At 39.4% G+C, this 13,447-nt stretch overlaps 1 pseudogene; it reads left to right on the top strand.

The window, feature by feature from the left end:
• The first annotated feature begins 6,105 nt into the window (after window positions 1-6,105).
• On the top strand, window positions 6,106-7,859 carry LOC134628054 (G2/M phase-specific E3 ubiquitin-protein ligase-like; annotated as a pseudogene).
• Window positions 7,860-13,447: the final 5,588 nt, after the last annotated feature.

Genomic DNA, 13,447 nt, shown 5'->3' with positions numbered 1-13,447 from the left:
AGTGTGACAGTGACTGTGCGCGACACTGAAATTCACATTGCAGCTGAAGACATTCTCCTGGTCATCTCACAACATGAGAAAAATGGCCAAAGACTCCTTTGGCCTGTTTAAAGACAGCAACCCTCAACCAACAACACCGAAGGACTTTTAGGTGAGTGAAAAGACATGCGTGCACATACTTTGTTCATTGCTTAAGAAATAAATGAATTTGTCAGTGTCATGTTAAGAATATAAACAAAGTTTGCACCGAGCATAGGTGGTTTCTGTAAAAGTATCTTGTTGCTGTGTCTGTTTTAGTATCTGGTTTTCAGTGTCCGCTTTTGTTTCATTGTTTACTTACTTTTTTCCAGCTGTAAAGCCAGCAGTGTATGAGGTGGTGCAGCAGGTTCCTGTCACATATGGCGTTATTTGAGTGCCACTATTCTGAGCGCACGTAAAAAAAAATTGAGCGCATGTAAAAATAAAATTGCAGGTGCAAGTGTTGCATTTTGAGGAGAAATTTATTTTGAGCGTACAAAAGCTGAATTTGAGTGAACAAAATTCATTGCTGCGTGCAAAAAATGTATTTCAGTGTTTGCGCTTATCCATATACACACACAATAGCACCCCCTCTCGCTCAGTTTTTTCATTTGCGCTTGCTCGCAATGTGTTGCTTGCGCTCACAACATTCTCTGCTGCGTGCGCTCAACTCTCTGTACACCGTTATAAGTGTGCCACAAAACCAACCAATCACAGACTTGGTTTCAAAAATTCTGATTGGCTCTTACGGTCTCCAATCAGCTCGCTAGCTACTGCCTTCTGGAAACACTGTCCACTCAGACTCGCTTCTTGCAGATAGAGGGATTTTTGATTTACTCTGCAGCCAAAGAAGAGATGGCAGAATCAAACAATGGCTCCAATAATACTACACCACAGTATCAGGTGAGTTTAATTTTTTTTTGTGAATTTAGTAATTTGCTGTCCTTTCTGTTTAATATGCTGTGAAACTGTAGTTACAGATGCAGCTGTAGAGTTTAAGCTAGCCTTATGGGTAATTACCAGCGTAGTTGTCTTACTGTGGCAGTGTATCCTAATCATGTTTTTTAGGGTAATGGTGCAGTTGAGTCAGCAGTAAGAAATCTGGTGTCTTTGCTGCTTAACAACATATCCACAAATCCTTCAGGGAGGCCAATCTGACTATCCAGCAAGAGAGGACAAGGTTTTTGCTTTTTTTGTGTGGTTTTTTTTTCTTCTAAACTTTTTGCAATCTTTTCTGTTAAAGTTATTTGGTTTGTCGATTTATCAACATTGATTTTTAAATTAAAATGTGCTATTAAGGACTGATGTCATATTTAATAACTTTATTAAACAATAACCCTTATGTTATGCAACACTGTATTTTTTAAACTCATGCATTTTCATCCCACAGATCATTTCCAGGATATTTCAAATCAAACTTGAGCCGTGGTAAAAAGAGATGTTTAACATCTACTAACATCTACTAACTACTGCTGAACACTTCATAGACACCTCACCCTCACTACTGGAACTTCAACATTATGCACTCCATACTGTATATAAATACCACTGTTTTGCACATACCAACCTCTGTATATTTTATATATCTTATTTTATTGTTTACTTTATTTCATTTGTAAAACATGTATATACATACTATATACACACTCAAACACACACACGTAGAAAAACATATTTAGTATACACATTCAGTAATGTATATACCTTTACATATTGTACATATATTTATTACTTTTTAGATTAGCCATTTTTATATTTTGCTTGTTTTACATTATTGTATTTTGCACAACTCTGTTGCTTGTGAAGCTCGCACACAAGAATTTCACTCACATGTACTGTACCAGTGTACCTGCACATGTGATGTGACAATAAAAGTGATTTGATTTGATTTGATTTGATTTGAGCAGCTTGTTAAGGCAGGCAGTAAGACCACAGGCCTCAGTTTTTATTTGCTGTCCAAAAACACATCCTACACACCTTTGCCAGCTGAGGAGCTTGAATTCCTACAAGCTGGCATGGGGAGACAAACAGTGTCTCTTCCAGAAGATGGTGACCATGCAGAGGTAAGTTTGTATAGTCAGTATTAAAATAAGTCATTGGCAGACGCATTTAGCCTGAATCATATGCCACAGTCCATTTAGTGTTCCATTCTGCTTAACTGTGTTTTTAACTAAGATTTCTAGACTTCTGGAAGAAACCTTTCCAAAAATGGAATATCTTTGTGGAGGATGGCTCTTGCATAAGGCAACCGGTTTGTTGTTAATTCAGTTTTTATGTGTGTTTTTGGCATTCTTGCATGCTCATACTGCATTATGATTATGTAGTTGATACTTTTGCTGCTTGATCGTTTGTGCTATCTTTCTGTCAATAAAGGTGGCAGTGGTCGACGAAAGCTCACTGTAATTCCACCTGAAACAGAAGGATAATCTGTCAAAACACTGAAAGCTGTGTCAGGAGGTGGCAAATCCACTTTTTACATTGTACCTCTTTAGGAAACATTAGACACATCTCCTCTACCTCCCGAATCACAGCACTTTTCAAAGATGCCAAAGAAGATATGCTACCAGTTAGAGCTGGGCGATATAAGATTTTTTCATATCACGATATGTTTTTTCATTTCTGGCGATAACGATATATATCACGATATAAGCCAAATAACTATATTTGTAAGATTTAAATGTGCTGTTGCTCACAAGTAAAATGTGAAATAATTAGCAGCTTGTTTTAATTTAAATATTTATTTCCCATAATAAGTTCAACAGGGTAGATGTACTTAAGGAACATGAGACTTCAGTTTCAGATAAATAAAGGCAAATATTGCAAACTACACAAAACGCAGCCGCTAAAGCGTTTAAGTTTCAAAATAAAACAAACAAAACAGACTACTAAATTGTCAATTCCACTTAGAAACAAAATTTTAATTCTAAAAATAAATCTTAGTTTGTTTTACAGAAGAACAGACAAAATTGACTAACTTTTGTCAATATCAAATAAACTGAGAACTAAAAGGAAATTCTCAATCTCTCCTTTTTGTATAGCTTAGCTTTTCAAACAGTTTTAACCGTTACTTTAGTCTGACAAAAGCCAAATGACGAATTAGCGCTTTCAGTCAGAGATTGAGCATGCACCGGTTTATTGTATTTCCAGACTTGCTTTCGGCACAATTTACAGTGCACGTTACTCTGTTTTTTGTCAGACTTGAAATAGCCGAAATACCTTCACACTACGGAACTTCTATGGCCCTTCCGTTCGACAATCTCTCCGGCATTGGAACCATCATCAGTTTTTTCTTCGGTAACCTTCGCTCACGCTCTCGGTTGATTTTTCTTTAGTCGGCAAACTCATTTCCTTCATTACCTGGGCAGCCCGGCTGGATGCTTCCCAAACAAATACACATGTGCGCCTTGGCACTTGTGCTGTACGTAACAAGTCACGTGACGTGACACTGCGGCTGTGATTGGTTCGGCTCTGCGCTACTTAATTTGGATTGGCTGTTCTTTCTTTTCTTTTTTTTAAGAGGACAAGAGAGATGAGGCCTATCGCAATAGTTTAATTTTTCTATCGAGAAAAAGTTATTTCGCAATACATATCGTTATCGTTCTATCGCCCAGCTCTACTACCAGTGTAATGAAGTTATGCCTCTGCAGATGCTTGCAGTACACATCAATACGTGCAAAGGAAAATTCTCTCCTGATGAGACTGATGATGAGGTGAGACAATTTTGATGAAATCAAAATGAGCAATTTTGATTAAATAATATAGTATCACAATTACTGTTTTTTAATTCTGCAGGAATCTGAGTTATGCATTGTGAAAAGCAAATGCAAGGTAAACCTAGCACATTACTAAAAACCATAGTAACTACAATGAATTTTGTATCGGTAATGATCTTTTTCCCACTATGCATAACATGTACCCTTTTTTTGAAACTGTAGGTTATTTGTCCAATATGCGCTAAGGACTTTCCTGAAGATGAGATCACAGTCTACGCGAGTCTGTGTGGGGATAGGTAATCTTTTTTAAGAATAAGAATAAGAACAACTTTATTAATCCCGAGGGAAATTCTTTTGTCATGTACATGCTCAAAGCAGCAGGAGAGACAGAGGAACAGATGAATAAGATATAAGATATACAATATATACAATAAAAATAGTAGTGTACAGTAATATACAGTAGGATAGTGCAAGACATAGTATCGGATAACTCTAACGAAGTAATATACATAACTATATCCTGGTGAATAAATAACTTAACTATCAGTGCAGGCGATTCTAGAAAGTGACAAAGTATTGTGCAATAGAATAAAGGGAGTAGCAGCGTATGATGGGGGGATGAAACAAATATTCAATAAGTACTCTTGGGTAATATTGCACGGTCTGGGAGGGAACAGAATAACATTGGTAATAGTCTCAGGAAAATCACCTACAGAGTGAGGAAGAGTTAAACAGTCTTATAGCCACCGGTACAAAGGATTTACTGTGGCGGTCAATTCTGCATTTCGGGGCAATGAGTCTTTTGCTGCGTTTGCTCCGATGGTCCATCATGGGGGCGTGCATGGGGTGGGAGGGGTTGTCCATGATAGAAAGAAGCTTTTTTAGCATTCTCCTCTCAGACACCTCCTCCAGGTTCTCAAGTCTGACACCCAGGACAGAACCAGCCTTTCTGATCAGTTTGTTCAGCCTGTTGGCTTCAGCTGTCTTCACCCCACTTCCCCAGCACACAGCTGCAAAGAACACGACGCTCTCCAACACCGAGTGATAGAACATGGTCAGCATTTTCCTACCAACATTGAAGGACCTGAGCCGCCTCAGTAGGAAAAGCCGACTCTGCCCTTTTTTGAAGATAGCATTGGTGTTCTTGGTCCAGGCCAGTTTACAGTCCAAGTGTACCCCCAGGTACCGGTAGTCCTCAACGATCTCCCCATCAGCCCCTCTGATGGTGACAGGGGTAGGAGGAGGAGCCTGCTTCCTAAAGTCCATAATCAGTTCCTTTGTCTTTGTGATGTTAAGTTGTAGATGGTTTAGCTCACACCACTCGACAAAGCTGTCCACCACACTCCTGTATTCCTCCTCCTGTCCATCCCTGATACAGCCCACAATGGCAGAGTCATCCGAGAATTTCTGCAGATGACATGACTGAGACTTGTACCTGAAGTCAGATGTGTAGAGAGTGAAGAGGAAGGGTGATAGGACTGTCCCCTGCGGCGCCCCTGTGCTGCTCAGGATGTTATCTGAGCAGCAGCTCTTCAGTCGGACATGCTGTGGTCGACTTGTTAAATAGTCCGTAATCCAACCTACCAGTGGGGCGTCCACCTGCATTTCCGTGAGCTTATTCCCCAGCAGTGATGGTCTGATCATGTTAAAAGCACTGGAGAAGTCAAAGAACATGACCCTCACAGTGCTCCCAACAATGTCCAGATGAGAATAAGCCTGGTCCAGCAGGTAGATGATGGCATCCTCCACATCGATACGAGGTTGATAAGCAAACTGCAGGGGGTCCAGCCAAGGCTCCACCAGCAGACGCAGATGTTTCAGGATGAGTCTCTCCAGCGTCTTCATGACATGTGAGGTCAGAGCCACTGGCCTGTAGTCACCGAGGGTCGATGGGTTGATCTTTTTAGGGACAGGAACCAGGCAGGATGTCTTCCAGAGTGATGGGACTCTCTGCATTTCCAGGCTCATGTTGTAGATCCGTTGTAGAACTCCAGACAGCTGGGAAGCACAGCACCTGAGGGCCCTGGGACTGACACCATCAGGGCCAGCAGCTTTACTGGAGTGGAGTCTGCCCAATTCTTTTTTGATGTCATCTGCTGAGAGGGACAGGGTGAGACAGTCTGAGGGGGCAGGAGAGGGGGGAGGCGAAAGGAGAAGATGGGAAGAGCTGGGTGTGGAGACAGGAGACGCAGGGCAGTCAAACCTATTGAAGTGCAGATTAAGGTTGTTAGCACTTTCGACATCCCCATCCATCCCAACACCCAACACATTTTTTCAGCCGTTTATGAAAAAATTGTTAATCAGTAACAGTCCACGCAAACATATGTAGTTTTTTTTTTTTTTTAAACTTTGTTTCGTCAACAGCTTTCAATGCATGGTGCCTGAAGAAAATGACCAAACTACAGGGACACCAGCTCAAACTTCAGTATGCACAACAGACAGGTACTTTTTGCTCTATTATAGTTCATATACACACTATTATGCAGAACCATTTGTTAAAATTATGTGTAAGATCTTTTACACAATAGCTGGGGTTTAATTTCATATAAAACATTTAATGATCACACTACTTTAAATTATTGTTAAAGATTGTTGCACAGAACATGCTGCAATAATTTCTAATCACGCTTAATGTGGTAGCCTCTTTTAATCTAAAGATGATTATTTTTCTTTGAGAACTTAGGATGTTTTCTACCCTGTTTTTGTTAAGCGTGGAAGATGTATTGCGTTGCCTTGAACAACAAGTCGACACCACAACAGAATTTAAGTTGTGTGTGGACAGAGAAGACCTTCCAGACAGAGGCATTCTCCAGTGGCATAGAAAAAAATCTGCATCTCCCACCAGTGTTCTTAGGGTGGTTTTCATTGGAGAGGCAGGCGTGGATACAGGAGCACTTAGGAAAGAGTTTTTGAGTGGTGAGTTGCCTATTACCTGTTTTGTCCTAGTGTCAATAAATAATGGATAACTTAAAAATGCGGATATTTTTTGTATGAAAGACATGATTTCAAGTATTGAATGCAGATTCTTTGAAGGACCTGAGAACAAGGGCAAAAACCCCCAAGTATTCTCTAACCGATCTTGATAATGAAAACTTCAGGTTGGTTACATACGAGCTTTGTGTGTTACATTTAATACGCATCCGATATTTTTGTTAATGTTACCTGAAAATGAATTATAATCATTTGTCTACACAGAACTGTTGGTGAAATAATTGCAGTCAGCCTCGCCCAAGGAGGCCCATCTCCTGCCTTTTTCAAAGAATGGTGCTACAATTTCCTCTGCTCAGGAGAGGTTGATTTCAGCTGTCTAAGGAGGATGTTGCAGATGTGGAATCTTCCCTGCTCATCAGCAAAGTGAGCACCTGGTTTAGCTCTGGCACATGATATATTATGAGTATGGTGTTTTTAAACACTTTTAACCTTCTGTATTTCCTCTTTCATATTATACATTTCCAGGTTGAAGATGCAGCAGACATAGATTCTCTGATGATGTGGGCTGATGAAATTGTCAGCTGTGGATACACAAACCAGATAAAGATGGATAGTAAGGAAAGCATGATCCGGTAAGGGAGAAAAAGTCAGAGAGATCATTAACCCATCCCCCCATCCCCAACTAGTTTTTCATTTTGTTTTTTTTAAGTGCCATTGTCTTACACTCTACAACAAGACTGATTCCAATGCTACAGCAGCTCAGAAAGGGCATGGAACTGTATGGTCTTGTGAACCTGATGGCTGTAAATCCTGAAGCTTGCCACAGTTTGTTTGTTCCTGGGAAAATCCTCAAAGTAAGTATTAACATAGCAGCTTCAGTCTGATCCGAAGACAGTCCACTTATCTGTACTGTAGTTATCCTGTATTTATTTATTAGTTTTGAATGAACAATATATCTATAATATAATCTACTTTATTTCCTTATTTACAGCCAGACGCTGATTTCATTATGATGAGCTGCCAACCACATTTCAGTGAAAAGGGGACATCTAGGGAGAGAACTGAGAGGAAGATCATAAATTTTTTGCAAGATTTCTTGCAGGAGATTGAAGCATCAGGTACTATATAGTATTAGCTGTATATACCTATAGTATTGTATATATACCGTATGCATCTGTTAAATATTTTTGCTTTAACATGCAGGGCACTAGGAAGTATTCTTAGTTGTTAATTTAAAACATTGTAATCCAGATTGCTTTTTTTTTTAGAAAAGACTTCAGAAACATTTTCAAACATCACAGATGCAGGTGGTGAAAAATCAGAGTCTCTTGCTGTCCAGCATGTGCTCCAGTGGATGACCGGCCAGTCCCATGTTCCCATTGTGGAATCGAAGAAATTATTTTACGGCTATAATATATCCTGCATCGTTACCAATATAATTTACAGCATTGATACTGCATTGAGATGTTCATTAAAAACCTGTTGGTCTCACATTAACCTTTGTATTACAGGAGCAGCCGTGATCATTGTATACACACATTACATTAAGGTTAACACAGCATACATGCTTACAAAACACATATAATACATATAATCTAGGAACAGGCCTGAGCAAAGGCCCGAATCTATTCAGCTTCTTGTTGCAACCTGTCGCAGTGGGGTTTGCTTGGTAACAGGTGACAGAAGATGTGCTAAAGAGGAAGTCGAGTCCAGGGGGACTTTCAGGGCCCAAAGTCATCGCCATATTTGGAAAGAAGATGCCAGAAAGAGGAACTTCTGTGTCTGCAATTAGCTCTAAAAATATTGATCATTGTCTGTACAAGATGCAAATGATGTTCTTAGAAATACAAATTATGTTCTTAGAACGCAAGAGGAGGCGTTATACTCCGACGCTATAAAAACCATTCTCTGTGTATTTTTGGGGAAGAACCCCGCAGATGTGATGCTGTGTGCTTCTTCCCACGCGTGTGTTCAATAAACCCATCTGTTTGATTGCATCTTTCTGGGCCTCTGGTATTTTGTTTTGGTTCTCAATATCTTGAATCAGGACACCATCCTTCCTGATGAAAAGAGACATTTCAAAATAACGTGCAAGTTTGACCACGAATGTAAGGAGCGGCTGGGAGATCACTCAATTTGTTACCCAGTTGTGAGTGCATGCACTTGTACTGTGACTTTTCCAGTGCAGCATCTGGACACTTACACAGTGTTTAAAACCATAATGACTGCAGCAGTTAGATATGGTGGTGAATTCCACAGAGTTTAACACATTGTTGTCTTGTAATTTGGAAACTAAATGAGTAAAAATGTTTCTAAACATTAGCTGTTAAGATGTTCGTAGCTGTTTCATGAAAATGACAAGACTTCAAAACTTTGTGTAGGGTCCTACGTTGATAGATAATAAGCAAGTGCTTTGTTTGCTTGTCTACTTGTAATCTGAATGTTTTAGCAAAGAAATCCAGTATTTGAGAACTTAAAAGAGCGTTGACTTTCACGTCCATGTTAAGTGTCACTGTTGGTTTGACACATGTAGCAAGAATTGTATGTACAGGTCACGACCGTGTGACTCAGAATGTTCCAAGGGATTAATTGTTCTCTGAAGTCCCTCCAGGGTTTCCTCATCCAGTGGCCATTCAACTTCAGGAACCACAACTGTGCTGTTAGATTCTTCTTGCAGTACAGCACTCTCCCAGTCAATGCCTGGATCCTGAAGCTCCTTCAAATCCACAAACATATATAATAGTCATTATTCCAGAATAGGTACTTTTGGGAGTAATGTTATTTTATGTAAGCGTTTTTTCCATTAAATACAACAATTTAAAAAGAATGCCTTTGTTTTCATGTTCTTCTTGCTGTAATTTAGATTAGTGGTAATTAATAAGCAAGAATGTATAAAATCACCAGAAGCATCTCCCGGATGTGCTACAAGTGTTTAATTTGTTAATTTCAGAAGAGCAGAGTTAACTGCTAACTAAAATTTTGTTACTGTGTTACACAGTTACTGTGAATTTACAGCAGTTACACAGTGATTGGTAATAAACAGTCCCCAAAACTTGCATATGATCTTCAATTTGGAATCCATCTACTGACTATCACATAGCAGCTGGAGCAGTCTCCAATGGAGGTGAGTCCACTGCTGCCACCTGTGGCCAAGAACCATAGCCTACTACTAGATTAACTTGTGACACACATCTGCACGTGCTTCTATGATCACATTGAGTAGAGGCTGAGTGGCTGCACTTACACCTGGTGCATTCAAATCCACCTACAAACATGTTGAAAGATGCAATGCCAGCAATGTGGATTGACAACACTAAAAACAATCATTAAGCAAAGACAACAGGGATCTCTTTTTTCATGTTTATTTGGCATGCACAACATTTGTAGTCGCCTTCTTTACAGGTGAAGTCCACGAACACTGTATGGTACCAATTTGCACAGAAGGTACATTCAATCTGCAGGAAAAATTAGATCAGAGTCAGAATCATTCATCTGACGTCAGGCTGTTGAGTGAAGCAATTAAACATGTTCAGATGTGCAGGTACTGTAGATTTCTGTGCAAAAGCCTTATCTGTGAGTCTGTCAATGTTTTCATGTGTCCTTTAGGTGCTCCAGTCTCTTTAAAGTGCAAAGGCATGCAGGTTACGTGAACTACAAGTTTTCTGTTGGTGCATCAAAGTGACATTTCACCCAGTGATGTTTAAGTAACCCATTCAAGGTGTTTCCGTCTTAGGTATCGATTTGGTGATCTTACACACTGATCAGTTTCTGCACCTGAGCTTCTCTCACCACTGGCACAACATACCTGGGAAAGGTCATTGAAAATATATTCCACAATAGGGATAGACATGCTGACTGTGCTGACAGAATGTGTTGTGAGAACAGTAGTCAAACATTAATGTGTAATATATTTGTTGAATACATAAGTCTTTGCTGTGAAATGATATAAACAAAAGGAGCGCTGATTTCAGAATCTTCAAGTGTATGATAAGCTCAAAATAAGCAAAACTGCATGTCATGTAGTTGAACGTTTTTTTGGAAAGGATGGAAAACAATGACAGTTACAAATGTATTGTGCATAAAACGAATTCAAATGTGGTGATAGAGCCAGCTACAGATGTGTGTCACAAGTTAATCTGGCTGGATAATAAACAGAAACAATTGATCCCTGTTCTCTTTGCTTACTGATTGTTTTTAGTGTTGACAATCCACATTGCTGGCATGTTGTCTTTCAACATGTTGGTGGGTAGATTTGGATGCACCAGGTGTAAGTGCAGCCACTCAGCCTCTACTCAATGTGATCATAGAAGCACGTGCAGATGTGTGTCACAAGTTAATCTAGTAGTAGCCTTAAACATAATTAATACTAATCACTAAATCTCCTAATTTTAATAATTCTGATTTTATAAATAATTTATTTGTATGTTCTCTATATTTAACGTTATGTAACTGCTGTAAATTCACAGTAACTGCCATCTCCTTACAAATGTTTATTGGATTAACCACACTTATACAGACTGTATATAACTACCACCTCTAAAATGTTTGTTTGCAGAGAAAAGACACAGACAGACTCTGCTTACAGGATGTGATGTGACAACACTAATGAAATATTGATGTGTCATTTTTGTTCAAGACGTTTTTCTTATGGGCAAAAATATTAAGATCATGATGAACAGGGGTGGTGATTCCTATGACTTTGTGTATACAATTTGGAATTTTTTACAAATGTGGTCCAAAATAGATACATGATATCATTTCCTTCATTTCAAAGGTTTATTTGCATGACGCACAAACAGACACAATTGAAAAGGTACAAATGTGTTGTGCATGAAACGAATTCAAACGTGGTGCAGATTGTTGATCTGGCTGTAGGCTGTGGCACTTGGCCAGAGGTGGCGCTGGTTGATTCGAGTCCATGTTAGTGCACACAAAGTAAACTGCACGCTTTAGTTGTGAAACAAAAACGCTGAAACCGGAGAAATAAAACGTGCGAGGGGGACGATAACGACGGCAAGAGGCTCCCGATCGTTTACTCTTGCTGTCCTGTGAACAACATCGGCGTGGTGTTAATTGTTTGCTGTTTTCGCGATCGCGTTGCGCATGAGGATATCACCAGGTAAACTCGCGACATTTTTAAACATTTTGTTGTTCAACAGCATCAAGACTGACGGAGTGTGTTTGAGATAACCTCACAAGTGTCACAAATGACACATTTGGCGGGTTTTTTTGCTGGTTTGTCGGCAGCAGCTTTGAAACGCAAGTCTGCCACACATCTGTTCGACCAACGCCAGTTGATCTAAACGCCAGTTGATCTGGAACACCGGCTACCGGTGAAAATAACGGAGGAAATCTGGACAGTAAGCCAATTTCTGTCTTAGCGCATTAGCGCCGCTGTGTGCTTTTGTGGTCTTCTTTTGCGGCTCATTCAGTGAATTTTGGTCAGAGTGTGGTGAAACTTGGTGTTTGGAATTGGTGATAGCTCTGGAAGATAACCAGCTTTTCTTTAGCCGGTTACATGAAGTCTGGAGAATTTCTGGTTCGCCTTGTTTGTTTAGCGGACTTGTGCGCATTTACATAACTGCTCGTTTAATCATGGCTTGTTTTCGTTGAGTTTGGTGGTTGTAGAAATTGTTTATATGACATTTTAGCTGAGATTCAGAGGTTTCTGTGGATACCACACATGTTTGGACCAGAGGCGGAGCTAGACATTTGAAACACCTGGGGCTTAGCCCTAAAGGGTAGTATGCACGTGGGACTTTTTTTTTTTTTTGGGGGGGGGGGGGGGGGGAGTTAGAAATGACTGAAAGATTAATAGGCTCTGTTTTGAGTTTTGTTCAAAAAAGAATGACTTCATATAGGGAAAAATATATATGACATATGCAGGACACCTTAAACTACTTTTTTAATTAAGCAGCAAGGCAGAACAAAATCAGTGCTGTATCAAGACACGAGGACTAAACCCCAATTCAACCAGACCCAGAACTGATCCGGAATTAAACCAGGACTACAACAGTTCAAAATCAGGACTACTTAGGACTTAACCAAGACAGAACAAGAATCAGAACTAGATGATAGTAGCACTAAAAATCATCATAGACCTGCACTACACTGCACTACTAATTCTACCAAAGTCCACTATTTAGATTCAGAAAAGTTTATATAATTACTTAGCCTTGTTGTGCAAACAAGCCTGCATAACTTAATAAATATATAACTTGAAAAATAACAAACCTAAAAAGAAACACTAGGTATGAGATACATGAGTACCTATGATACGGTGATACTTTTGGTAAACAACCATTTGACTAACATGTGAGTCTCACCTGCTCTTGTTCCATCTCTGTTCTGTCCTCATTCTCTCTCTCCCTCTCTGTTCCTCTCGCTCCCTCTGTGCTGACAATCATCAAATATGCAGTTGAAACCAGATATTTAAACACTCTTCAGATAAAAACACAAACACTTTTTTAATTGTAACATCAAATCAGACTAAATGTTTATTTTTTTAGATTGATAAATATAAAAAACATATTTGTTAACTTTAAGAGTAAAGAGAGAAACTACCTGTATTTCTTAATTGTAAATGGCACCAAATTGTATTCAAAACTGAGCCACACTTATGGAGCTCCACAGTTCTTTTCCTGGTGTTTTGGTTGACATCTCTTGATTTTCCCATTTCAAAGAAACAGGCTCTGTGTTTTGCCTTATATGCATCCACAGGTGTGCCACCAATTTACTCACATGGACTCTACTAACCTATCAGAAGCTTCTTAAGCTCAGAATGG

The sequence above is a fragment of the Pelmatolapia mariae genome, linkage group LG5 (assembly GCF_036321145.2).
Source record: "Pelmatolapia mariae isolate MD_Pm_ZW linkage group LG5, Pm_UMD_F_2, whole genome shotgun sequence".
NCBI classification, from domain to species: Eukaryota; Metazoa; Chordata; class Actinopteri; order Cichliformes; family Cichlidae; genus Pelmatolapia; species Pelmatolapia mariae.
This window is presented reverse-complemented; position numbering and strand designations above follow the sequence as displayed.